General features: G+C 47.8%; 1 protein-coding gene across 1 annotated transcript in view; it reads left to right on the top strand.

The window, feature by feature from the left end:
- The first annotated feature begins 24,221 nt into the window (after window positions 1–24,221).
- The window catches only part of LIME1 (Lck interacting transmembrane adaptor 1), a 278,786-nt gene continuing 276,828 nt past the window's right edge, over window positions 24,222–26,179 (top strand). The window contains exon 1 of the mRNA XM_069650879.1: window positions 24,222–24,454. The gene's annotated coding sequence lies outside the window, so the exon portion shown is untranslated. The remainder of the gene's footprint in view (window positions 24,455–26,179) is intronic.

The following is a 26,179-nucleotide window of genomic DNA, read 5'->3' as shown; positions in this document are numbered from 1 at the left end:
TGATGACAGTAAATCCTAAGCATCCTGATGTGATGTTATTGACCAATGTTTCCCCTCCAAAGTGAAGAACAGAGCAGTGGAGAAGCCCCATCTGAAATGAATACCATCCTCCCTGAGCCACACAGTAAGTGGACAAAGCATCCTGCGCCTCTGGATTGTGAAAGTCGCCAGATCCTGGGTTATCTGAAGGTCGGCACCCCGAAAAGTGAGGACTGGTCTGCACGTGCTGCTTCCATGATGCGCTGCTTAAACGTGAGGAAATTGACTCTACTGAGAACATCAGGGGGCTGGCTTGATCCATCCCAGAGAGACCCTCAAAGACTACGGGTATGGTTCAGTTCCACCTTGGCATCCTCAGACAGTCAAAGAGGAGACCGGAAGAGGGTGCAGACCTAATTCAGCAAATCTGAGTCACTTACAGATCTAGGTATGCTTCGTAGCCTGACATTGTTACGTCGTGAATGATTGTCGATGTCCTCCTGCTTGTGTTCCAGGGCCTCACACCTTGGAAGGCATTGGGAAGCATCGCAAGACTCCAAGGTTTGCTAAGAAAGAGTCCTCAATGTCCCTAATACACTGTTCTGCCTCCGTCACGCGTTTGTCAATTGTCACAACTTTAGAGGAGAGCTCCGCAACACTGTTTTGGAGTGCCCGCTTCAGTTCCCTCAGCAGGTTAGCCAGATCCGGTTTGGTAGCTGGTAGAGCCATGTCCTCTCCCCTCTCCTGGGGACACTGCACCAGCAGGACAGCGTTGTCAATCTTCTTAGGTCCTTCACAGGCATGTACAAAGCACGCAATATCACCATCTGTAGGGGTATTTCCCCTCTTTGCCATCACAGCCTCCAGGTAACAAATCCAGGGACCGCAGGTAGCCCCAGCACCAATAAAGAAACCCACACCACCTGATGCAAAGACAGAGAATAGATATGCTCCCACCCACATACCACCATTGGCCTGCACGCCAATTACCCAGGTCCCCTGCCTGTTAGAAGTGCACAATCACATATGCTTCGGATTGGAATTTTAAATGATTCACAGTACATATCTATGATTTAGTGCCACGGACATAATAGTATTATTGCATTGTAACACAATAATAACACATACATCAGTTCCCTTTGTTTGAGTTGTACTGAAAGGATCAGAGGTCATGTTGGCTGCTGCAAAATAGGCCAATTCATGGTCTCCTGTCATGTGAGCCTAGGATGGAAATAGAGTTCAGCTTGGAGTCCTAGAACAGCGATAGTGAGAGCCTGCACTCCCATATATTCCCACAGACAAGGATACTTTGCAAGGCCAATTTCTAAAACAATCTTCATGGCAGAAGCCATGGTTTATGAGAGATGCTGGGCTAATTGGGTGGGGAGGTAATTTCCAGTCCACCTCCTGGCACCTGGGTTTGAGTTTACGTGCTGATAAGTGAACCGAATGTTCCAGACATGGCACGAGCGTGCCAACCAATTGTAGAGGGCCATATAGTGAAGGGCCTTATAGTTTGAAGGCCAATGATAAACTGTGTACTTTACAAGTTTTAAGAGGTAGGCATAAGTTTTCCACCTGAGAGTGGGCAGCAAATCCCAATCCTAGTCCCTATGCAATGTATACTTAGTTGTTCCCATTAAGCCTATCACAGCCTTTGATAGGTTTCCTATTATTTGCCATGCATTATGACATCACGTCTGACGTATTGCATATAAGGATGTTTTTATGAGAAAATCGTCAAGAGCCTGAGCGAACGTCCGTTGATGTCCGTTGTAAACTCCCTGTTTTGGATAATTGTTAATAAAATAGTACCTTTGCCATCTTCCCGAGTTGGTTCCATTATTTGGACTCAGAATTATTCTGCAACCCCATCCATTGCATGCACGTTACTAAAGCGCCATATGCTCATGTAGTAGCGGTGCGGATGGTTGAAAAAGATCCAAACTAGTTTGTCTCCAGAGTTTCGGATGATCCGTCATCGTCTGCCATTAGCCGGAAGATCACAGGGTTTCCTGTGGGGAGCGGCGGCTAGAATTAAATTTGCAATAGGTGTGTTTGGGCCATGATATCTTGCACCCCCACTATCAAAAGGTATCCGGGCGTCCAGGGAGGGGTTAGATTGTGAATCTAGATTGATTGGGAACAGATTAAACATAAAACAGGATGACCACTTGTGTCAGTGTGGGTTTTCCCCAGGGAGGTAGGGGATGCGAATTACCATAGGTGTGTTAAGGCCATGATATCTTGCACCCCCCACAATCAAAAGGTATGGGGGTGTTCCGGGAGGGGGTAGATGGTGCCTCTACATTGGTTGGGACCAGATTAAACATAAAACAGGATGACCACTTGCGTCAGTGTGAGTTAACCCCAGCGAGGTAGGGGATGCAAATTACCATAGGTGCATTCAGGCCATGATATCTTGCACCCCCCACAATCAAAAGGTATGGGGGTGTTCCAGGAGGGGTTAGATGGTGCCTCTACATTGGTTGGGACCAGATTAAACATAAAACAGGATGACCACTTGCGTTAGTGTGAATAGCCCCAAGAGAAATAGGGGATGCAAATTACCATAGGTGCATTCAGGCCATGATATCTTGCACCCCCCACAATCAAAAGGCATGGTGGTCTCCAGGGAGGGGTTAGATGGTGCATCTACATTGGTTGGGACCAGATTAAACATAAAACAGGATGACCACTTGCGCTAGTGTGAATTACTCTAAGAGAAATAGGGGATGCGAATTACCATAGGTGCATTCAGGCCATGATATCTTGCACCCCCCACAATCAAAAGGCATGGGGGTCTCCAGGGAAGGGTTAGATGGTGCATCTACAATGGGATCAGATTAAACATAAAACCGGATGACCACGTGCGCTCGTGTGAGTTAACCCCAGGGAGGTAGGGGATGCGAACTACCATAGGTGCATTCAGGCCATGACATCTTGCACCCCCCACAATCAAAAGGTATGGGGGTGTCCAGGGAGGGGCTAGGTGATGCCTCTACATTGATTGGGACCAGATTAAACATAAAACAGGATTACCACTTGCACTAGTGTGAATTACCCCAAGAGAAATGGGGGATGCAAATTACCATAGGTGCATTCAGGCCATGATATCTTGCACCCCCCACAATCAAAGGTATGGGGGTGTTCCGGGAGGGGGTAGATGGTGCCTCTACATTTGTTGGGACCAGATTAAAAATAAAACAGGATGACCACTTGTGCTAGTGTGAATAGCCCCAAGAGAAATAGGGGATGCAAATTACCATAGGTGCATTCAGGCCATGATATCTTGCACCCCCCACAATCAAAAGGTATGGGGGTGTTCCGGGAGGGGCTAAGGGGGACGCCTCTATATTGGTTAGGACCAGAGTAAACATAAAACAGGATGACCACTTGCGCTAGTGTGAATTACCCCAAGAGAAATAGGGGATGCAAATTACCATAGGTGCATTCAAGCCATGATATCTTGCACCCCACACAATCAAAAGGCATGGGGGTCTCCAGGGAGGGGCTAGGAGACACCTCTATATTGGTTAGGACCAGATTAATCATACAGCAGGGTGACCACGTGCGCTAGTGTGAGTTAACCCCAGGGAGGTAGGGGATGCGAACTACCATAGGTGTGTTCAGGCCATGACATCTTGCACCCCCCACAATCAAAAGGCATTGGGGTCTCCAGGGAGGGGTTAGATGGTGCATCTACATTGATTGGGACCAGATTAAACATAAAACAGGATGACCACATGCGTTAGTGTGAGTTTACCCCAGGGAGGTAGGGGATGCAAACTACCATAGGTGTGTTCAGGCCATGATATCTTGCACCCCCCACAATCAAAAGGCATGGGGGTCTCCAGGGAGGGGTTAGATGGTGCATCTACATTGATTGGGACCAGATTAAACATAAAACAGGATGACCACATGCGTTAGTGTGAGTTTACCCCAGGGAGGTAGGGGATGCGAACTACCATAGGTGTGTTCAGGCCATGACATCTTGCACCCCCCACAATCAAAAGGTATGGGGGTGTCCAGGGAGGGGCTAGGTGATGCCTCTACATTGATTGGGACCAGATTAAACATACAGCCGGATGACCCTGTGCGCTAGTGTGAGTTAACCCCAGGGAGGTAGGGGATGCGAACTACCATAGGTGCATTCAGGCCATGGCATCTTGCACCCCCCACAATCAAAAGGTATGGGGGTGTCCAGGGAGGGGTTAGATGGTGCATCTACATTGATTGGGATCAGATTAAACATAACAGGATGACCACTTGCACTAGTGTGAATAGCCCCAAGAGAAATAGGGGATGCAAATGACCATAGGTGCATTCAGGCCATGATATCTTGCACCCCCCACAATCAAAAGGTATGGGGGTGTTCTGGGAGGGGGTAGATGGTGCCTCTACATTTGTTGGGACCAGATTAAACATAAAACAGGATGACCACTTGCGCTAGTGTGAATAGCCCCAAGAGAAATAGGGGATGCAAATTACCATAGGTGCATTCAGGCCATGATATCTTGCACCCCCCACAATCAAAAGGCATGGTGGTCTCCAGGGAGGGGTTAGATGGTGCATCTACATTGGTTGGGACCAGATTAAACATAAAACAGGATGACCACTTGCGCTAGTGTGAATTACTCTAAGAGAAATAGGGGATGCGAATTACCATAGGTGCATTCAGGCCATGATATCTTGCACCCCCCACAATCAAAAGGTATGGGGGTGTTCCGGGAGGGGGTAGATGGTGCCTCTACATTTGTTGGGACCAGATTAAACATAAAACAGGATGACCACTTGCGCTAGTGTGAATTACTCCAAGAGAAATAGGGGATGCAAATTACCATGGGTGCATTCAGGCCATGATATCTTGCACCCCCCACAATCAAAAGGCATAGGGGTCTCCAGGGAGGGGCTAGGAGACGCATCTATATTGGTTAGGACCAGATTAATCATACAGCAGGATGACCACGTGCGCTAGTGTGAGTTAACCCCAGGGAGGTAGGGGATGCGAACTACCATAGGTGTGTTCAGGCCATGACATCTTGCACCCCCCACAATCAAAAGGTATGGGGGTGTCCAGGGAGGGGCTAGGTGATGCCTCTACATTGATTGGGACCAGATTAAACATACAGCCGGATGACCCCGTGCGCTAGTGTGAATTAACCCCAGGGAGGTAGGGGATGCGAACTACCATAGGTGCATTCAGGCCATGACATCTTGCACCCCCCACAATCAAAAGGTATGGGGGTGTTCCGGGAGGGGTAGATGGTGCCTCTACATTTGTTGGGACCAGATTAAATATAAAACAGGATTACCACTTGCGCTAGTGTCAATAGCCCCAAGAGAAATAGGGGATGCAAATTACCATAGGTGCATTCAGGCCATGATATCTTGCACCCCCCACAATCAAAAGGCATAGGGGTCTCCGGGGAGGGGCTAGGGGACGCCTCTATATTGGTTAGTACCAGATTAAAAATACAGCAGGATGACCACGTGCGCTAGTGTGAGTTAACCCCAGGGAGGTAGGGGATGCAAACTACCATAGGTGTGTTCAGGCCATGATATCTTGCACCCCCCACAATCGAAAGGTATGGGGGTGTTCCGGGAGGGGGTAGATGGTGCCTCTACATTGGTTGGGACCAGATTAAACATACAGCAGGATGACCACTTTTGTTAGTGTGAGCTAACACCAGGGAGGCAGGGGATGCAAAATGACCATAAGTGCATTCAGGCCATGATATCTTGCACCCCCACAATCAAAGGGTATGGAGGTATCCAGGGAAGGGCTAGGTGGTGCCTCTACATCATTTGGGACCAGAGTAAACATAAAACAGGATGTGTGTTACAGGTTTTGTGAATTACCATAGTTGCGTTCAGGCCATGATATCATGCACCCCAACAATGAAAAGGTATGGGGGTGTCAAGGGAGGAGGTAGGTGGTGCCGATACATTGGTAGGGACCAGATTAAACGTTAAACAGGATGACAACTTGTGTCATTGTGAGTGAACCCCAGGGAGACAGGGGATGCGAATTACCATAATACATGTAGGGGGGCTGATGGTGTCTCTCCCAGCATATATATGAGGTGAAAATGGGGTTGAAATAAAAAAAGTCAACATTGTGGGGGTCATAGTAATTGGGGCACAGTAATCACCTAGATCCGTCTTGGAAGCAGACACAGAATTGATAGTTGTAGCTGTAAGGGGAAGGGGATCTTTCGGTTGGAAATGTCCCATTGTAGTGTGTGATGGCTGAATGCATGCCGAAGAACGGCACTGCTGAGGACAAAAGGAAAGGAATTACAAAGACTCTCACTAGTCTGCATTTCATCCCCATACAAACAGCCCAAACTTTAGGTAGGGGGCTTGAGCCTCATTAGCCCAGTGGTGTTGTATCCATGACATAGCGCAGCCCATACCAGTCACTTGCAGCAGTGTGTGATAATGTGCACAGTTTACCAAGCCGGGGGTGAACAGGGAGCTTAACACCAATTACGTAAAATACTGTTGACTTCCCTTCCCAATAACACATGCTGAAGGGAGACCCTACCATGCACCCCCCTGCATTATGACAGAGTTGTGTGACTGAGCCCAACCTCCCCCTTTATCCTTAAGAGAGGCTCCTGCAGTGATTCCTCGTGCTTTGATGTTGGAATCAAATATAGAAAGGTTAATTATGCCATAAAAAATGTTTAAGCGCCCCATCTACTGTAACAGTACAAACTTTCTTATTATTATACCATTTAAAATAATAACATGTGCGCCCTATCTGCTGTCACAGTACAACCTTTCTTATTTTGGCTGTAGTGTGATGTTGGAATAAAATATAGAAAGGTTAATTATGCCATAAAACATGTTTAAGTGCCCCATCTACTGTAACAGTACAACCTTTCTTATGATTATACCATTTAAAATAATAACATGTGCGCAAATGTACAACTGAGCGAATGTTAGGCTCCCAGACTTTGCACAGTATTAAAAAAAAACAACAACATGGGAAGCCGTATATTATACCATATTGTATGATATTCGGCTTCCCATGACAGAGCGAAGGCCCTGAAACAACGCCCACCTGGTAGCTCTGGCCAATCCCTCAATAGAGATGTTGGAGGGCGGGCTGTAGGCGGGCTATGACATTAGCTTTTCATTTCGGGCTGCATGTATGGCTGTAGCCATCAAGTGGGCGTGACTCCGAAGATTGCCGAACACTGCCTCCCACAATCTATCATGGCCCGCAGGATAGCATACAACACCGGCACATCAGAGGTAGCGCCAATACCTGCTTCCTCTACTCTAGCAATCACTAACAAACGACCTCCAGTTAACTTCCCTCCCGCCTTCATTTCAATCCCCGCTGCGGCGCCAGGACCCCTACTGCTAAATGTCATTAGCAGCAGGGGTCACTATCAGACTCGGCGCCACAGCGGGTGAAGTGAAGAAACATAAGCCACGGGGAAGTTGACTCCTTTTTCAATCATGTTAGGAGTTAACTTCTCCGTGGCTTATCGGCGGCGCAGCACTGCTGCAAAGTTCCATGGGCTCTATAACAAGTGTGCGCAAATGAACCATGCCAACAGGAAATGCTGTTTTGAAGAAATTAAATACTTTTTGTATTACAGGGTAGTGTTTTGTGCGTTATAGTAAGTCACTGTGGCAGTGTTTATAATAGTTAATGTGCCCCTGGACTAGTAGAAAGTGTACATTGTGTGTCTGATTCTAGTTCCTAGGTGTGGTTCTAGGCTTGGTGTATGTATGTACCAGGAGCGTGGGGCAGGCTCCATTGGCACGCTCTTCCGTGTGCTGCTGTCGGTTTTGTATAGTTTATATCATTACATGGCTGGCGTGGCTATCTTGTCGCTGAGTTGCCTTCCAAGGCTAATCTAGCGCGTGTTTCCGGGCCGCCGTGAATCTCAGCCCAATGCTGATGTGACCCCTGCACATACTTAGGCGCAGCGCTCTTCAAGGGCACGGGTGTCACTAAAGATCACGGTATTAATTGGCCCATTCAATCACAAATTCCCTTTACCAGTCCCTCCAAAATCTTGCGCACATTCACGCAAAGTTCACTGATGTATAGAAACAAATGACGCCACCACGAAAGCATGCTGCCCGGCCGCGCATGTGGTAATTACAGCCATAGGTTTGGCAGGTGGCTTCTGTCCCCATGCATACTTAAAAACTGCCATCAAACTTTGCACTTAAAGTGACTGCCAGTGTTTTTTCAAAGCAGTCTTGTGAGGGTCAGCAACTTAACTGGAGCTGTAAACCTACTACTGTAGCAATACAAATGTCAACTAGAGCCGCCTTCAGCCATTCAGTGTATAAGCACTATGCATGTCCTTCACTGAAGTCCTGTAAAAAGCACACGTTTGCAAAGCAGAGTTTTTGCTTGTGTAAGTATTAGGCATTAGTCAGGCACTGCTTTTCGATGCCCAGGTATTCAAACCATTTTTCACCTGCTACCATCAATGGCCAGTTAATACCACTACAGCAGTGCCTGGCAAGTGCCTCTCCCATGCCTACACAAAAGCCCAACCTGCTGGAATTGCCCGTGCTAATTTGTAGATGGGTGTGGTGGAGGAGTCGCAAGATGGAAGAAAATAAGCAGTTGGCTGGACACCAAGGTTCTTGCGTTTATTTCTGGTTGTCTTCCATGAACCCCACTAGCCCACTCCCCTTTACCAGTCTATGTGGTGCAGCTCTAGGAGCAGGAAAGGGATGCATGGGGAAGGTGAAGGGCCGGTGTGCCCCCTGAGTTGTTGTGTTTCTTGGCAGCAACAGTCCACACTAGGCCATTCTTTCTACCAGGGTGGATGCACCATATTAACATTCACTTCCTGCGTTTTCAAAAGAAAAGGGAACTGGGGAAATTGCAGAAAGCACGTCCATTAGTACTTTTTATGACCTGGGCATCTATTAGCAGTACCTGGCAAATGCCTAAAACATATACACAAGCCAAAAACTGTTAGCTTTGCCAATAATTTTTTTTTACAGGACTTCACTCATGGACATGAACAGTGCTTGTAAATCGATTAACTAAAGGCAGACCTGGTTAAGACATTTTTACTACATCAGTAGAGTTTATAGCGCAAATTAAGTCATTAACTTCCAGAAGACTGCCTTGAAAAAACACTGGCATGTACTTCAAGTGCAAAGTTTGAAGTTCAGGCTTGAATAAAGAGAGCTGAGAGAGTTTCCTTCATGCTCAGTACATTGACAGGCCAACTCTAGTGTGAACCAGACAACTGAATCCTTTCGCCAGTACTGCCATAGCACCTGGCACTTGCCATGTTCACTTGGGGGAGTACAAGTGGACGCTTTGTAAACACTTAATTCCTCCCTTATTTCACCAAAAAGAATCTTCGGTAACCGCCCAGGTAATTTATGATTACATCAAAATGTGAGGAGTGATGAACTAGAGGAGCAACTCATGAGTGAGCCAATGACCATAGGGGGCGGGGGGGCATATGAACCAAGGACCAGAGGAGTGATGGACTAGAAGAGCAACTCATGAGGGAGCCAATGACCCGAGAGAGAGGTGATGGGCCATATGAACCAAGGACCAGAGGAGTGATGGACCAGAATTTAACAGGAGATGCCTAGGCTGGCTCAGTGTCACGAAGGACATGGCAATACCTGGCAGGTATGCAAGGGAGTCAAGGACCAGAGGAGAGTGACGAATTAAGAACCAGTTGGATGATGGACCAGAAAGGATGCAAAAAGTCAATGATGTGCTTTTATAAGTCACACATACAAGAAATTAAAAAAGACACTCATTGTGTTAAGAAAGGAAGAAGGCATACTATGGCAAAAGGGAAAATGCACACAGTTGCACTGTGAACAACTCTGAATCTAACAACGTGTATATAATACCCAAGTCTTGTGTATATATGTAAAACCCAGGAACGTCAATAAGGTAAAACAGTATTACCAATCTAGGAAAAGGGATGTGGGGTAAACACTTAGGACCTCCTTATGGCTGAAAGGAAAAGTCGGCAAACTCTTTACCCACTATGCTCTTACAGATACTGACAGCGCTAAACCCACGTAGCGGGCAAGCAAGGACAGATTCTGTGAACTGACAATCTGTAGAATACTGAATAAGGCAATTATAAACAGTACTCACGAGGACCGGAAAGACCACTTGAATGTCAGTGATTTCACGAACCCTGTAGATCAAACAGGGACCCAGAAGGCTGTAAAAGCAAAGGGTTAAAGATAACAAAATACATAAACCCTAGTAAAAGGCAAGTATGAATTGTGATAATAAATCGTGAGGAAAACTAAAAGGGGAACACTCTGGAACTTGTAACAACAAACCCACACCTAATATTCAATGGAAAATGAATGCAGAAGTGCAATGGATAGTTCGTGAGGAAAACTAAAAGGGGAACACTCTGGAACTTGTAACAACAAACCCACACCTAATAATCAATGGAAAATGAATGCAGAAGTGCAATGGATAGTTCGTGAGGAAAACTAAAAGGGGAACACTCTGGAACTTGTAACAACAAACCCACACCTAATAATCAATGGAAAATGAATGCAGAAGTGCAATGGAAAACATGGAGTGGAATCTCAATAAGTTGGATCAGGAGCAGGGAAAATGATATCACAAAAGGAAACCTTTCCCACCCAATCCAAGGAGAAAAGGCAGTAACTAATTCTACGAAAGTAAATAATACATCATGCTTTTCAGTAACCAGGGCAGCATAAAGGGACAGAAAACACCGGCAAACTGGGCTGCATCAAATAGTAAAGTACAGAGAAAGGCTGTCTGCAGACAGAGGAAGACAGAAAGGGAAATTCAGAAAGCATAAATCAAATAAGCGCATAAATCTGAAATCCAGGACAGAGGAACAAGATACAGGAACTAGTAACTGGGCACAAAGCTAGGAACAGGAACTAGGTACAAGGCATGGAACTAGGAACTGGAACTAGATACTTGGCACAATATCTATGAACAAGGAACTGGAACTAGGTACAAGGCACAGAAACTAGGAACAAGGAACTGGAAATAGATACTTGGCTCAATATCTATGAACAGGGTACTGGAACTAGGTACAAGGCACAGAAACTAAGTACAGGAAACAGGGACTAGTCACAACAGGAACACTGCTACAATGACCAGCGCCGGACTGAAGCAAACTGAGGCTTTTAAAGCTGCTTAACGAGCACACCCCTCAGGCGTGCCGCCTGCTGCACCTGCAGCCACAGGTGTTGCCTATCCTCCTCCCAACGTTGTGCTGCAAGGGAGGAGATGATGCAGTGAGCCAGGCATTCTGGGAAGCAGGAGGTGAAGCAGTGAGCCAAGGCATTCTGGGAAACATAGTCATTTGATTTAAATAGCATGCCGGATGCCAGGGAGGAGATGAAGCAGTGAACCAGGCATTCTGGGAAGCAGGAGGTGAAACAGTGAGCCAAGGCATTCTGGGAAACATAGTCATTTGATTTAAATAGCATGCTGGCTGCCAAAAACCAGGAATGGATCCGGAAGGGAAGTAACTGGGAAAATAAGGTTTTAACGCTCCCAATTCATCAGAGCACTGTAGCATAGGGTTCGAAGGAAATGTCCAGTAAGGAATAAACCCCAGAACATGCCCCCAAGTGGCGGGGACGGGAACGAAGGGAGCAAGCCGTGACACTATACCCCCTTCCACGGCTGACTCCAGGCGGCCGTTACTCGCACAAAACATCTTCTTTCCATGACTGGAGCGCTTCGTCTTCGGAGGTGGCACAGACGAAAACAATGATCCACGGGCAGAAGCAGAAGGACTGGAATGAATAGAATCAGGCTGCAGTCTATAAGAGTCATAGGCAGGTTTTCGGTAAGGAAAGGACTCATGGGTTGAAGAAAGGCATGAAGGACTTGCAGGACCCGAAGCAGAGTCGGAAGGTCCGGGAAGCTTAGTCACTGGAAGAGGATATGCATACATCTTTGGGGAGAGAGGCAGGCTGGTGCTACATGCTTTAGACAACGGTAGAAGTTCTGTTAGCCTCACTGCCGAGAGTGGACACACAGGAGGTGAGGAAACAGCAGGTTTCAGGAAATGTTTATGTTCGGAAGAGGAAGCTGGCGGCTGAGGTAGAGGTTCGGATACTCTGTCATCCATCTGGGTAAAGGTTTGTGGTTGAAAGTGACAAAGATTCGCCTGCATAAGTTCCATGCCTTGGAGGTCTGGAGATCCAATGGGTTGTACGAGGCTGCCACTCCGGTTGACAGTCATGTAGCCAGTCAAGTAGCCACCTTGTTGCACGTGGGATACAACCGCAGGAACGTTTGGCATACCGATAGGAGTGATAGACGCAGTACTTGGTACATCAGGCACACTCGAAGCTGGAGCAATAACAGACACATCTTGAACTGCAGCAGTCATATCCTCCCTTTGGCTACTAGCACCCGAATGGTGCAGCAGTAGGGGAACCGTGCCCGTCCCTTCCTTCAGGCTCATGTGAGATCCGGCAACAAAAGGGCTGTCAAGCGGTTTATCCAAACCGGCCCCCAAATGTGAACCGTCCGGCCCGTTATCCTGGTTGGCTGCTTGTTCGATGTCTAGGCCATGGCTGATGGTATCGGTCACCCTCTTGTAACACTCCAGGCAAGTCCAACGGCCTTGCATGTAAGGCTCTCCCAAGTCATGAACCAGCTTGATGTTTTTGGCAGGAGTCTCAGACTCAGATGTAGCATATGCGGGAGGTGCTAATTCTACAGACAAGCAGTTGGGGGAATTAGCTTGTGTAAAAGGCAGGCCTTCTGGTGATCCTCCTGAAGCATAGGATGGGCAGATTGGATGTTCATCCGTAATAAATGGCTGGGATTTAGGAGGTAGCTCTGAAGTAGATGAATCTGCAACATGATCAAACAGAGCAGACAGGTTCACCTCCGATATTGGCAGGGAGGCTGAGCAGGATACAGGTCTTTCATGAACTGAAGCCAAACTAGCAGTTGGCTCTGGGACCGGAGACAGGCACTCAGGATGTGCTACCAGAGGCTTCATGGCTGAAGGATAAACTGCTGGATGAGTCACTGTATCTGAAAACAGGCATGCCAGAGGAAATTCAGAGGCTGAGGGCATGCAAGCTGGAGCCGTCTCGTTAGCTGAAGACAAACTTGTCAAGGTCTTTGGCTCTGACCACGTACATGGTGAAGGCTCTTGAGTGACTGGCAGATATAGCAATTGTTCATTGATTGAAGACACGTTTGACAATGATGACTGCAGAGCCGTGGACTGGGTAGTCGAAGAGTCAATAGTTGTAGAAGGACAGACTGAAGTCCCAGAAGTCGACAGACATATTTGTGAATCAGGAATGGAAAGCACCTTTAGGGCGGTTGACTCCATGACACCATTAACCAAAGACTGAGCTGGACCCATGCCGCACCTTTCCTTAGTGGATGACATAGAGTCATTTCCAAAGTCTCTGTTAATCAGGATTCCGTCAAGTGTCCATTCCTTTGTCTTAACTTCTGAAGGTGGAAGATTATCTATCAACAGTTCAGGAATCGCTTGCCTGGTCCTTGTTTTAGTATACTGTGGAATGAGTCCATCAAAGCAAGAAATATGTACTGTCTTTGATTGTTCATTGTGACAAAATTTGGCAGAAGGAGGAGTGAACACAGAGGTAGCATCGTTTTCCACATCAGCTTGAATGTTTACTTCAGTCTCAGCAGCTGGATCAAGGGCTGAACCTAAGCCTACAGTAATGACTGATTCTGTGTACGCATCCATTGTGGATTGTGTTCGGAATACAGAAGCATGTATGTGTTCAAACTCTGAATTATGACTGACTGCTACAGAGGAATTCTTAGGCAAAGGAGTGACTTGTAAATCTTCTACTAACAGCAATTCCTGACAAACGGTAGAACAATTGTCAGAATCTGTGCTCTGAATAAGTGCTGTGCAAGAAAGAGGACTTTCACTCCCAATAGGTTTTTCATATTGACAAGTATCATGACCTACTAAAACCTCCTCACTCAGAGATTGAACAGTATTCACTTCATCAACGGATAAAGTTTGAGGTGTAGTCAGAAACAATCGTAAAGTTTTATTCTCCTCTAGTAAACTGATGTATTCTCATCTTAATTCCTCAAGTTCAACTCTTAACATGCCCAGGCTTAACTGTACATCCCTATCAGTAGTCACAAGGGAAGGCATGGTGGCATCGGGGCTGGAACCTGCCCTAGTCATCTGGACGTGTACTGATTGTACATCGTCATTACTGCTTGCAGGTCTTGTGATCTATACTCTCGCTTACCGACTTGGTCTGTGTTACCCTTAAGTAAACTACTGACATCAGACCTCTTGACATTAGGGACTACAGTAAGTACTTGTGCGGAGGAGTAAGCAGTTGGCTGAGGGCTGAAAACAGAAGTTATGTAATGAACCCCTTCATTCTTTATGTTTGAATCATGAAACTGTTCAATCTGAGGTAAAACACAACCGGAATCATGGGGTTCAACAACAGATGTACTCATATTTAGTAAATCTAACAGTGTTTTATTTTCCGCTGCTAAGGCTTGTGCGGACATATCTGGGTCAAAGTTAAAAACAGAATTAGGATCAGGCAATGTATGATGGGCCAGGCGATGGGTATAATATTTTGCACGTAAATACCCATTCGTGTCAAGGAGTTCATTTAAGTCTGAATTAGTGTTTTGATTATCACAGGCAAACGTAGTCAAAACTTTCTGTACACATTTTTTAGTAGCCTTGCTACCCTTCTTTCTTGATCTGGCCGTATACAAACGGGAAGAAGGGCTGGTCATTCTGTTAAGAAAGGAAGAAGGCATACTATGGCAAAAGGGAAAATGCACACAGTTGCACTGTGAACAACTCTGAATCTAACAACGTGTATATAATACCCAAGTCTTGTGTATATATGTAAAACCCAGGAACGTCAATAAGGTAAAACAGTATTACCAATCTAGGAAAAGGGATGTGGGGTAAACACTTAGGACCTCCTTATGGCTGAAAGGAAAAGTCGGCAAACTCTTTACCCACTATGCTCTTACAGATACTGACAGCGCTAAACCCACGTAGCGGGCAAGCAAGGACAGATTCTGTGAACTGACAATCTGTAGAATACTGAATAAGGCAATTATAAACAGTACTCACGAGGACCGGAAAGACCGCTTGAATGTCAGTGATTTCACGAACCCTGTAGATCAAACAGGGACCCAGAAGGCTGTAAAAGCAAAGGGTTAAAGATAACAAAATACATAAACCCTAGTAAAAGGCAAGTATGAATTGTGATAATAAATCGTGAGGAAAACTAAAAGGGGAACACTCTGGAACTTGTAACAACAAACCCACACCTAATATTCAATGGAAAATGAATGCAGAAGTGCAATGGATAGTTCGTGAGGAAAACTAAAAGGGGAACACTCTGGAACTTGTAACAACAAACCCACACCTAATAATCAATGGAAAATGAATGCAGAAGTGCAATGGATAGTTCGTGAGGAAAACTAAAAGGGGAACACTCTGGAACTTGTAACAACAAACCCACACCTAATAATCAATGGAAAATGAATGCAGAAGTGCAATGGAAAACATGGAGTGGAATCTCAATAAGTTGGATCAGGAGCAGGGAAAATGATATCACAAAAGGAAACCTTTCCCACCCAATCCAAGGAGAAAAGGCAGTAACTAATTCTACGAAAGTAAATAATAATACATCATGCTTTTCAGTAACCAGGGCAGCATAAAGGGACAGAAAACACCGGCAAACTGGGCTGCATCAAATAGTAAAGTACAGAGAAAGGCTGTCTGCAGACAGAGGAAGACAGAAAGGGAAATTCAGAAAGCATAAATCAAATAAGCGCATAAATCCGAAATCCAGGACAGAGGAACAAGATACAGGAACTAGTAACTGGGCACAAAGCTAGGAACAGGAACTAGGTACAAGGCATGGAACTAGGAACAAGGAACTGGAACTAGATACTTGGCACAATATCTATGAACAAGGAACTGGAACTAGGTACAAGGCACAGAAACTAGGAACAAGGAACTGGAAATAGATACTTGGCTCAATATCTATGAACAGGGTACTGGAACTAGGTACAAGGCACAGAAACTAAGTACAGGAAACAGGGACTAGTCACAACAGGAACACTGCTACAATGACCAGCGCCGGACTGAAGCAAACTGAGGCTTTTAAAGCTGCTTAACGAGCACACCCCTCAGGCGTGCCGCCTGCTGCACCTGCAGCCACAGGTGTTGCCTATCCTCCTCCCAACGTTGTGCTGCAAGGGAGGAGATGATGCAGTGAGCCAGGCATTCTGGGAAGCAGGAGATGAAGCAATGAGCCAAGGCATTCTGGGAAACATAGTCATTTGATTTAAATAGCATGCCGGATGCCAGGGAGGAGATGAAGCAGTGAACCAGGCATTCTGGGAAGCAGGAGGTGAAACAGTGAGCCAAGGCATTCTGGGAAACATAGTCATTTGATTTAAATAGCATGCTGGCTGCCAAAAACCAGGAATGGATCCGGAAGGAAAGTAACTGGGAAAATAAGGTTTTAACGCTCCCAATTCATCAGAGCACTGTAGCATAGGGTTCGAAGGAAATGTCCAGTAAGGAATAAACCCCAGAACATGCCCCCAAGTGGCGGGGATGGGAACGAAGGGAGCGAGCCGTGACACATTGTTAGAAAAATAAAAAGCAATTTTAATAAAAAGTTCTTGAATGACAATGTAATCAAACCTGTTTCATGCGTATAACAGTGATTTATTGACGTTGGGTAGGAGCTACTTAACCGCAGGTTATAGTTTGGGAGAGGCGCGATTGCCGAGTGCGAGCGGGCGGGGGGGCGCAATTTAGTGTTTCGCCCTGGGAACCAAATGGACTAGAAACTGCCCTGGTGTCAGTCGGACTGAGTCCTCTGCTGTTGCTGGGAGGCACCTCGATTGTGGTACCTATGAGGATTTCAAATCTTCCCTCGGGTTGGCGTTGTCTCCGGTTAAGTAGTTTTCCCTGGGGAATGTTTTTTCGTGCTCCCTCGCAGACTCTTTCCTTCCTTTTAGAGGCCACTTGTCAGCCAAATAGACTTTCGCTTGATTGTTTGGATTCCTTGATTCTCTCCCTTTTCCACCTGATAATCTGCTTCCACAACCTCTCCAGCCTCCACTACTGCTCCAGCTATTTCTCTTGGGTTTTCGTCCTTCCTCAGTTTTTATTTTATGCTGGCATTTCATTAAAGGAAAAGGGCTAGAGCGTTCCTAATGGTTCTTGTCACCTTCCTGCATCCTCAAGGGGCTTCCTCGTCGCAGTACTATGTACATATGTTGTTGGTTGTAACTTACATAATTGCATTGACTTACACAATATTGGTGTATTTATAGTAGTGCAGTTATGGGAACTTTCAGATAACGCCTTAGTTTGGGTATGGGAGTGGGTTTTTTCTCTCATTAAAGGGACGAGATCTTCTGACTTGTCACACAAGAGAATGGGCCTCATTACGAGTCTTGCGGTATGGTGAAAATGAGTCCAGAATGGTAATACCGCCATCGTTTACCGTACCGGCCCATTACGAGTCTACATACCGGTATTACAGGCAACCCCATGGAGGCGCTGATACCGTGCACCTCCGTACCGGTATGTGCGCGCCCACGCGCCCTTCGTGATGGCAATACCGGCATGCCGCAAACAGGAGGACATTACGAGTCACACTGACATGCACTTACCGGCATCCAGATGGCAGTAATAAGGGTTACCACCATGCCGGTAGCCCCGGCATCGCGGATCACCCGTTAATAGCAATCTGCTATGTTCCCAACCCCACAAGTGCACACAATCAGCACAGGTGGAGGCAATGGAGTCTGGACCAGCACAAAAGGAGCACACCCACACACCACACCCCTTCCTAGACCAGAATGATCCCACTTGCTCTTGCGATTTTGGAGCTGGAGGACATGCCCGCACTGCTACTCCATGAGCAGGTACTACAGAGGAGACGCAGGAGGAGAAGGAGGGTGAGACTGGCCCAGCGAGTACCACCAGTGCAAGCAGTGGTATCATGCAGGCAGCCGCCAATCCCTCGCATAAGGGCCACTACATTCAACTTGACTCCTTCACAGATCCACACCCTGTACCGCCTGGACAGGGACACCATTACCGCCATTGTGGATCTAATACACAATGACATAGTCAGCCTGATTGATATCTGTACCGCCACCCCCCCTCTACTGTCTGTGCTCCACTTCCTTGCCGCATGCACCTACCAGCACACAGTGGGGCAGCTGCATGGCATATCACAACTATGTTTCTCATGCATGCTGAACCAAGTGCTGGATGCCCTCCTGAAGCACGCAGGGAACTACATATCCCTACCACAGACTGGCCAGGAGGTGAGTGACTCTAAAATAGGATTACATGTACTGGCAGGCATGCCACATTGCATCAGTGCCCTCGACTGCACCCACGTGGAGTTGGTTGTCCCTCATGCCATGGAGGTGGTGTACCGCAATCGCAAGCTATACCACTCCATCAATGTGCAGATGGTATGCGACGCCAGCTACATGAAGTGACATGCTGCACGACGTGCCTGGTTGCTGGGTAAGTCTGCTCACAGGCCCATGGTAGTGTTTGGGTGGAGATGAGACATGCATATGCTACCTGGGTGTGTTTGGGGGCACAGGGGGAACATGCATCGGCTACCTATCTGTCCTCTGGCCCATCGGCGTGAATGTGGTGGTGACTGGACACTGTCCATGCTGGAAAACACTGCGCTCCAAATCATCCCAACCTGAACATGACACTGACAAAGCATGCCGACATACTCTGGCCGCACACCAATGTCAAAATGTCACACTTTTAAGCAGCGCACTGCCCTCATGTCCAGTGCCCATCATCAGACCGTACCCACAGCACCACAGTGCACCAACATGCTGTCACAAAGCTTAATATACAAGACCGCATCAAAGCACCTCACAGATCATGCATGAGTGCGTACAATTAAATCCCGCTTTGGGAATCCACTGTCACTGGCCCTCTACCACAGGAACAACGCATACCACCATGGTGAAATGTGTAGATGAATGCCAGCGCAATAATCTACTTGTGACAAGACTGCTGGAAATCCAACCCATCAAGTAGTCAACATCACCTATATGAGTGCGATTGAAGTGTTAAACATCCACTGCACATAAGTACCAGCATGCAAGTGGACACCCTGCATCATCAAAAGAATGCATCCCTACACTTGTGTACCATAACACCAAACACATTGTGGCATGATTACATGTGTGCAGACTTGTAGGGACATGTGCATGGCATCTTGAAATAACTGTGAGCATGATACTACAAACAACATGTGACATGGTGTACATCAGCCTATATCATCAAACACTGGCCTACATGAATTTGGTTGCATCACCTGCCACACATCCCTCACATGTGAGTGCATCAGGGTCCCTCTCACTCCATCTGTGTGAGTGTTGAGTCTGATGTCAAGTCCCCTCAGTCCTGTATGTCACACATATCCACCACCATGTTTTGGCAAGCTGTGAACAGGCCAGATAGTTGAACATATGTGTAGTCAATGGCTGCCATCATAAATATCCTGCATATGAACAATGTACAGGCTGAGCACAGATGGAATTGAAGAATTACCCTCACACATAGCTTATTGTGCTCCCATGCAGGTTATCCCCTGAAGACGTGGCTCCTCACCCCTGTCAGAAATCCACAGAACAGGCACGATGAGGACTACAATCGGGCTCATACATGTACCTGTGTCGTGATCAAGCACAGTTTCGCTGCCGGTGGGGCACTCATGTACGGGCCCGAGAAGGTGGGTAAGATCATCATCATGATGGAGAAGGGGTTGCACATCAGCCAGGTGGCGATGCACATGAGGGACGTGCTGTGCGCCAGTCTGTGATAGACCAATTTTTCTAAAGCACATGGATTCAGAGGGTGCCACTCTGGGCACTGGGTGTGGGGGCAGATGGACACTGCACTGTAAAGCAATACATTCACACACACCCAATAAGCAATGTCCAGTCATGTGTTTTATTTGTACACAACGGGTGTATTAAACAGGTGATATTACCAACGTGCATAGACCCTCCACCTCACACACACCCTCCCCCCAACACCCACACAACCCCCCTTCCACCAACAGCCCCTCACCCCCAACATCCCCCTTCAGACTCCCCCGCACTAAATGTCTCATGATGCAATTCCAGTCAACACATGCAGGGTGCCCCTGCTACTTCTGGTCCCTCTTCGGAGAAGGGTTTTGCATTCCAGTGTGCTGCATGCTGCACAGGGACCTGCGCACACAGGGCAGGTCTGCGTAGAGCTGGCAGGTGTGGCAGATGATTAGGTGGATGGTTGCGGCTCGGTTGGTGCTGGATGCCACTGCTCCATGTTGTCCGCTATTCTGGCCAGGATCTGGGCCACTGCTGTGAAACCATCATGGACCCGCTTGCTGTTCCTGTTTACGGCCTTGATGATGGCCACGCTGTTGGCACGCATCTCACGCCTACTTGCCTCCCCATCTGCAATGTATTGTTTTACAAGTTCATGCATCCCCTGTTGCTGGCCCTCCTTCCGTGTCATGCGCCCCTCAATGTCCCGGATCGTGGTGGAGGTGGATGGTACATTTGCTGCTGTGGCCAATACGGGGGTGTTCTCAGATGGGGACCACTCTGCATGTGTGCCCTCGCCTCCAGACTCAGGCTGAGGGGTGCCCTGTGGGGTACCTTGTGGGGTTACCTGGGGGCTTGAGGTTTGCACGGCATCCTTAGACAGGGTGCCTCCCTCATGGGTGTGCTCCACATCATTCCGCTCTTCCTCATCGCCACTATGGGGCGCAGATGCAGCTACCTCCCCCACAGAACTCGTGTCAGCTGACTGCGTTCCCTCATGCTCCAAATCTACAGTTGTCGCCACGTCCTGTGTGACTGTTCACTCCTGGGGTGTGGCGGCAGGTGTTTGTTGGTCCTGTGCTGGTGCATGTGAAGATGTTGGCGCACTGGTGTGTCGCTTGCGTGCCACTCGGACCACCCGACTGCCCCTGGATGTCGATGGCCTGGCGCCATCGTCCCTGGCCCTTTTGGCAGGTGTGGTGGCCTGGGCACCTGCTTCATGGTCATCACTGTCTACATCCGTGCCTGTGGGGGACAAAGAGAGGCAGGGCATCAGTGATGGTAGTACTTGCATCATGCATGCATTGGTGTCTGTGCAGTTTGTACCACGTGGATCGTTGCATGCCTGTTATTGTGGCGGAGAGGGTGCGTGCTATGTTATGGGGGGTGGAATTGGCATACCTCAGGTATTGATATTTTTGCCGTGGTGTCTGCTGTGGGGCCTACAGGTGTGTTGTGGCTTGCATGCAGTGTGACACATGCTGTTTACCTGTGTGTCGGTGTGTTTTGGGTATGAGTGCAGCATGCATGTTGATGTGACAGTGGTGGGGCCAACATCTAGACAGGGATATGTGAATGATGGGCCATGTATTGGCTTGCATCACGATCACACTTTGTTGGCCGACATTGTACTTTGCCATGTCAGTTGTTTGTGGGGACACTCACCTTCATCAACTGATGATGGTACTCCGAACTCCACTGCACCAACCCCTTCAATTCCCTCAATGTCTGTGGTGGTGCTGCACGTTTCTTCCCACCTTGTGACCTTTATGGGGGAGTGGGCTCCGCCACCTGTTGCCTGCTCCGCCACCTGTTGCCTGCCCCTGGCTACGATTAGCCGACAGGATATTTCATACACGTAGGCGTCGATTGTCCCACCGCTTCTTACAATCCTTCACGGCTCGTGCAGTGGTGCCAACCACACTGACTCTGCGCCACATCCTCCCAAATCTGCTTCTTATGGAGCTTTGCCGGATGCCAAAGGTCTGAGCAGAAAACCACATCCGTCTTCTCCACTAAGGTGTCAGCCAACATATTCAGTTCCTCATCACTGAATCTTGCCTTGCGCTGGCGGGGAGTGCCTTTATGTGTGGCTTTTGACATCTTCTTCGAGTTCTGTATGCTATTTTCCCAAAACAGGTCCTGTCTATCAAGGATTGCAATGGATTGTGTTTTTAAAGATGGCCGCCGGTGCATTTCCCGTTCCAGCGCGATGACGCTACTTCCGGTTCCGCTGATGACGGAACCAGTAATACCATTAGCGGTACTGCCAGGTGTGTTTAGGGGTGGTCAGAGGTGGAGGAGTTATTAGCGCATTTCATGATGCCGGTATCAGAGGCTTGAGGGACGTTACCGGCATGGCGGTACGGCTGTTACCGGCTTGCCACTATGCGCGTGCACGCACTCCTAATCAGCCGCTGTTTGCGGCATCAAAGCTACCCGGACCCGTTATTAGCACCATGATGGTAATGTCGAGATTTTACCCCAATTCTCGTAATGAGGCCCAATTACTCCCTTCTTCTGGCATTGCTCACAATGCTCAGTGGTCATTGTGTTCACATCCCACCTGGTTCACTATCCTGCCAGTTTCTGTGACTATGACAATGATTTTGGAGGCAGTTTGTTATTGGATTTGGGCCCCAGACCCTTCTTAGCTCTTCTTGTTTCTCAATAATTATACCCGGTTGGTATTGGTGTCTTCGTTTCAGGTCCGAGAGCCCTTTGGTCTTGGTTTCTTTCTCTTTCCTGTGGTCTAGACAGCCCTGGTCTCGCAGTCCACCAGGGATTGCCACGAAGAAGATGACCCTTGATGTCATTCCTTATTGGATGCGGGTCCCAGGCCTGTGTATCACTGCAGAATGGTCCATCTGGGTTCCCATCAATGCCTCCCGGTCTCCCAACCCTCCTGTAGCTCTCTCAGCTGCTTCTGGATCTCTCGCTCCCATTTGGATTCCTTCTCCTCCAAGCTCTGCAGCGGCATTCAGGCGGCACGTTCCAGTCGGACAACACGTTCCAGCTCCCTCGACTAGCTGGTGATTCCTCCTGCTTCCGGGAACGGCCCGACCACAGCAGACTTTGCAGGGATGTCTCTGCCGACAGGTAAGTGCCACGTCCTTCACTTCTTCGGCGCTTTGCAACTCCCAGTTCAAACACAGAGAGATTCTCCCTGGAGGCGTTTCCCTCTTCTATTTTAGATGTGCCTTGGGCAATAGGAGGTCTGTAAAGACTAGACAGCTCAGTGTGGTTTATAGAGGTGCTCTTTATGCTGCTGCACTTCTTCCTTGTCCCAGTATTGATCTTGAGGACTCTGAGTGAGTCAGTTGGTCTCTCTCTTGTCTCAGTATGAAAGGGAGGAGCCCATACTCTTCCTTGTCCAAGTACTTCCTACCTTACTGGTTTTAAAGAACAGATAGGAACAGAACACTAAAGATGGTATTGTAGGCGATTGGTGGGGAAGGTGGGTTAAGGTACGGGGGGCGATGAGGATGCTGTGTTCTCCCCAGGTCATCACTAATCCCTTAGGGGCTTCCCTCCCTGCGAGATCCACCCGCTGATTACCACCCCCAGGGAGACTATCCGGTAGCGGTCTCACCTCCCTGGCCTCATGGGAAGGGGCTCCCCTTAGGGGAGAAGTGACCCAGGGATTCGTCACAAAATGTACTGCTTATCAGAGAAGCAGGCATGTGTAGTCATTGGGTATGAAGTGCAGGCTATGTTTATCAGGAAAAGGCTTGCTTCGGGATTCAGTTTGCACCTAGGATATGGCCTTCCTAGATATTGGATGGAACAGACAGATGTAGTGTAAAGGTGTGCAGCTAGTTTTATTTTCTGTGTATCTCTGGTGCTTTGATATACTCTGATTATCGTCAAGGGAGACAAGGCAGCACAGGAAATGCACTGATTGGAGGAGCAGGCTGGTAAAATAATGGGGTTCACAGCTATAGATAGACGGTCCGATTTATCAGGGTACCTGTTAGAAGAACGGTCATTGCGTGTTCTATTTGGAACATGACTGGAGCTTGAGAAAAGCTGGCCATTTGGTGATGCTTGAAGTGCACTTGCCAGCGAGGCTGTTGCACAGGTTCGTCGAGGAGCTGGCATGTAGAGGTGGTGCTCTGGTGATGTGGTGCGCAGCTCATGGCCTTTCCTGGTTATCCCCGACAATAAGCAGGTAGTCTAATGGGTTCTTAATTACACAGTATTTGTGTTTTGTTCTCCCTGGGGCAGGCTGGTACAGCGATGGGGTGCGCGGTTTTGGAAATACTGGTCCTGGGAGGAGCATTCAGATACACTGATTAGGAGGAGGGGAGGGGGAGCAGGCCAGGAAATGCCCTGATTATCTGGGGTAACTGCGTAAGCGCGGCAAAAAACCACAGCCTGCTCGGCTTCCTGTTTGGTAGTGAGCACGGAGCCTGCATCCTTTGTGCAGCTTTCAGAGCCAACCCTAGCAGAGCATCCGTGGGTGATCTGCACCCATGGGACAAAGATCAAGACGGTAGCACCGCCCAAAAGCATATGCGTCTCCTTTCACAAGGCTTCTGTGGAGGACGCCAGAGTTCTTGGCCACCGCGCACATACCTCGCCGCTCGTCTTCTCTTTGCAGTAAGTGCGTCATTATTCAGGCAGCATTACAGCAGCTGGCAGAATTACCAAAATATGGAATTCATAAATAGTCCCTAAAAGAGAAGTGCGCAATGTTTCAGATACGATATTGCGGTGGGACGGTTTTGCTCCCAACTTTACTTTTAACATGTTCCAGCGTGTAAGAGTATTTGTTATTGTCAGATATTTTTGGGCAAGTAAACGTGCATTTCAGTTTTTTGGAACTGGTCTTTGTTTTGTAACGCATACACTTTTTTTTTTAAAATGTAATGCTCAGTCATGACCATAAGTGAAATTATTGTTTGTTTTAATTGTATAGGCCCTCCTAAGATCAGATAACACTGGTGGACTTTCTCTTTGTGGCACGCAGTGCTCATGCCAGTGGTGTACAAATGATCAGCACAGCGCTGCCGACTCTATAGTTTGTTTTGTTTAGGCTAGTTGCTTAATTTTAGAGTTAAACCGACTGCTATGCTGCTTCTCTGGAGGGCTCAGAGATGCAAGAAAGGCATTGCGCATTCACCGGCGCACCCATATTCAGCCGCATTCTGCGCCGTCTGAAGTGTCGTCAGAAAAAGTAACGCACATCAAAGTAAGAAGCCATTTGCTTTGGCATTCTGCATCCTTGGCAGGCCCACACTTTAGGTGGCCACCCTGCACTTTGGAATCTTTCCCCCATCTCCCATCTCCTGCCTGCTGCCGGTTGGATGAATATATATATATATATTTTTTAAACAACTGGTCCGCATTCTATCTGAACCTAAAAAGCTGCTGAATTGCCGGAGGACTTGGCTCATAGATGGCAGCCCCCTGACATTTACTAGTAGGAGCAGGTTGCCTGGAGACCCCGCATCGCCAGGAGCTCTGCCACCATTTAACAGATTGCTACATATTCTATACCACTGCTACATGCTAGTGCCGCCAGTCTGTGTTTATAAGAGAGCGCATACATGTACGACAAGCAAAAGGGCAGTTTTCCTATGCCCCCCACCAAGAGACCGGTTGTTTCAGCGCTTGAGTTTTAGCATCCGTGAAAGCTGCAACGGGGAGAGGGCTAGCATTTAAAATCTTCCACGGAATTGAGTTTATTTGGGCGGCTTGCCCATGAGCTCGAAGCTGCCCGCACTCTTTGTGCATGTTTGCCTAATCTCTTCACATTGGAAAGCGCCACATGGCCCGCGAGATGTGTGCCATGCTCTTCCGTTTCATGAGCACGTGTTCGTTATGGTTTCTTTATCCTTCCCTGCCACTCTCACCTGCTCTCCCTTTGCTCATGTTCTACTAACCTCTTGCTTTCCTCGCTGCTTTTGTTTTCTCAGTGCTCCCTTTTAGGCTATTTCAGTACTTTGACTCTCTGCATTCATTCTGAGAGGGCAGCAGCTGTTAATTTTGTAATGTTTGCGATACCCACCCATAGCTACCCGATAAGAGGACCCAGGAACATAGCATAAACCTTACCTGCTGAAACCTGGTACCATTACCCACACTTAAGTATACATGGCTGGGTATGTGGATGCTGTCCTAAGAGATCAAGACCACAAAGAAGAAAAAACAAGGGAAAATATAGAAGCCAGTCAAGAGATCAACCAAACAATGAAATGCCAGAAGACAGCAATTGGTTATTTATAACCCGCTTCATACCCAGAGGTTTCTAAGCGCGGACCCGGGGATCGAACCTGTGTTGCTACACGTCGTCTTGCTTCCAAGGCGGGCTTGAAGCCAGTA

This window comes from Ambystoma mexicanum, chromosome 3p (genome assembly GCF_040938575.1).
Source record: "Ambystoma mexicanum isolate Mex_15411 chromosome 3p, UKY_AmexF1_1, whole genome shotgun sequence".
Taxonomy (NCBI): Eukaryota; Metazoa; Chordata; class Amphibia; order Caudata; family Ambystomatidae; genus Ambystoma; species Ambystoma mexicanum.
The sequence above is the reverse complement of the archived record's forward strand: the minus strand, read 5'-3'. Positions and strand labels throughout refer to the sequence as shown.